The sequence below is a fragment of the Delphinus delphis genome, chromosome 8 (assembly GCF_949987515.2).
Source record: "Delphinus delphis chromosome 8, mDelDel1.2, whole genome shotgun sequence".
Taxonomy (NCBI): domain Eukaryota; kingdom Metazoa; phylum Chordata; class Mammalia; order Artiodactyla; family Delphinidae; genus Delphinus; species Delphinus delphis.
Window position 1 is genome coordinate 74,052,212 of NC_082690.1, and position 2,738 is coordinate 74,054,949.

The following is a 2,738-nucleotide window of genomic DNA, read 5'->3' on the forward strand; positions in this document are numbered from 1 at the left end:
ATGATGACCTGGGCACAAAGGGGGCCCTCCAGTCCATGAACACCATGACCGCCACCACCCAGCCCCTCCTCTGTGCCTCCCTGTGTTGGCTGCTGGCAGTCCTGAGACTCCTGGATCATGGCCTCCAACCCAGGTGAGCTCAGTCCAGAGGGAGCCATAAGGCCTGTATTTCCTGGATCCTAAGACGACATCAATTACAAAACACTATCCATTCAATAACAGGGTTCCAGGAGGCAAGAAGGCCTCTGACTCAGAAGCGCGGATTGTAAGAACTACCCTGATTTTAGTCAAGGGGAAATGGGACCACCTGCATGTCTTTGAATCAGGGAAGTGAAATCAATGGTTCTAGCACAGGGGTGTGTGCTGTGACAGGGAGGGTGCTGGGAGGGAGTGAGTGATTCTGCCTTGTGGGGGAGGTCAGGACCCTAGAGGACACATGTGAGGAGGAAAATGCCAGGCCAACGAGGCAGGAAGGGTATTCCCAGCAGAGGGAACGGCATGGACAAAAGAATAAGGTGTAGACATAGCTGCAGTAGCAAGGATATGTGTAGAGGAGCAAACGGAGGTGAGACAGGGCAGACAGACAGAGTGCAGACTGTGAAGGGCCTGGGATGCTGTGCCCAAGGTCCTCAACTGCATCTAGAGCAGAGGGCGGGAAATGAGGCCACAGGCCAGGAGAGCGCCCCAGGCCCATTCAGAGCAGGGGGCTCCAAAGCAGATCTGTTATCACAGCTCCATCTCCTTCAGAGGCTCCCCTCATGAGAGCACAGATGCTTGGTAACCAAGGGATGGTCTATTTAAAGCCACTTGTGAGCCGGTTCTAGGAAGTATACTGCAGGATGGAGAGGGAGAGAGGGAAGGAGGAAGAAGGCCCTGAGGGGGAATGGTCTGCCCTGAGCCCACTGTGAGGTCTGGGGCAAGTCCCTGCCTCTCCCTGGGCCTCAGCTTCCAGCACCCACCAAGACGCAGCTGCATGGGTTCAAAGCCAGGCTCCATCTCTTATGGTATGTGTGCTTTGGTCAAATTACTTAACCTCTGGGCCTAAGTTTTCTCCTATGTGAAGGGGCTAATAATGGTACCTACCTCTTAAAGGCGCTGTGAGGATTAAATGAGATGATGGACATAAAGCCCCTTTAACAGTGTCTGACACACGCAAAACACTCAATATCAGCTACTGTAGAATATGATGAGGTGATCATGACGGACTAGCTTTGGAGGTTTTAAACCTTCCACAGTGTTTTTTTTCCAGCGTATTTGGAACTGCAATGCGTAAGAAAGGTTACGTTGACCTCTTCTGCCTGATGCAGGTGGAGACCCCGAGACCAGGCCCTCAGCATCCCCCTTCCACAGGGCTGTCTCCCAGCACCCCGTCGCCCCAGGGCACCTCTGCAGAACTCTTAGGCTCCAGAAACACCAGGTTGAAAGCGATTGTCCCAGAAGATTGCTGAGGTCTCTCAGCTGCTCTTTTTTTTTTTTAATTTTATTGAAGTAGAGTTGATTTACAATATTGTGTTAATTTCTTCTCTCAGCTGTTCTTTTTAATCTAATTCTTATTTCTGAAACCTGAGTATACATCTGGAATAGCTATCCTTTACAGCTCAAAATCCATTTTCCAAAATCATCAGCTGCGCCAGGCCTCAGGGACAGTCTGGGAAAGGCAAACCAAAATGGACACGGAGAGGTGAGGAAGTTATTTGAACAAAAATCCTGACTGCAAAGACCCACAGACAATGAAGTACCACCTCCGCATTTTTTTTAAGCCAGTAAATTTTTAGTTAAGGAATTTCACACACTGATTCATTCCACTGCCTATCAAGGTTACCTTAGTTCCTCCAAAACTTGAGTCAAACTTATCTTCAAGATAGGCATTTTTTGGGCTTCCCTGGTGGCGCAGTGGTTGAGAGTCCGCCTGCCGATGCAGGGGACGCGGGTTCGTGCCCTGGTCCGGGAAGATCCCACATGCCGCGGAGCGGCTGGGCCCGTGAGCCATGGCCGCTGAGCCTGCGCGTCCGGAGCCTGTGCTCCATGACGGGAGAGGCCACAACAGTGAGAGGCCCGCGTACCGCAAAAAAAAAAAAAAAAAAAAAAAAAAAGATAGGCATTTTTTAAAAATCCCATACTTCATCCACAGTTGTTCTGTCAGTCAGCCTGGTCGCAATTTTCTTAGTTGGGTTTCTTTTATCTCCACTTGAATAAGGACATACTGATGACGTACTTCAAAAAGTATCCCACCTAGAATCTTTGGGATCTAGTTTTTCAAATAATTCACTTTGGGGCTCTAGCAGTTGAACTGCAAGAAGTACATTGCTATTTTGGCTAATGATCTAAAATGCATTATTCCTTAACACATTTCTCGTATTGCAGTTGTGGTACATCCAGTTTTCACTCATGACCTTAGCAAAAAGGTTAACAGTCTCATTATCACCATTTCAATAAATTTACTGTGATGTAAGCAGGACTTGTGTCTCAGTTTAGTCCCATTAACAATTTCTGGACAATATGACCCACAGTGCCCTTCTCATTAAGAATGAGGCTTTACCCCCACATTTTTTTATTGAGGTATAGTTGATTTACAATATTATATAAGATTCAGGTGTACAACACAGTAATTCATAATTTTGGAAGGTTATACTCCATTTATAGTCATTATAAAATATCGGCTGTATTCCTTGTGTTGTACAATATTTCCTTGTAGCTTATTTATTTTATACATAGTATTTGTACCTCTTATCTCCTAC

At 46.9% G+C, this 2,738-nt stretch overlaps 1 non-coding gene across 1 annotated transcript; it reads right to left on the reverse strand.

Moving 5' to 3' along the window:
* Positions 1-2,401: 2,401 nt before the first annotated feature.
* LOC132430376 (small nucleolar RNA SNORA1) lies at positions 2,402-2,535 on the reverse strand. The gene has a single exon (XR_009520471.1). It is a non-coding gene; the product is annotated as a small nucleolar RNA SNORA1 (small nucleolar RNA).
* Between the last annotated feature and the right edge of the window lie 203 nt (positions 2,536-2,738).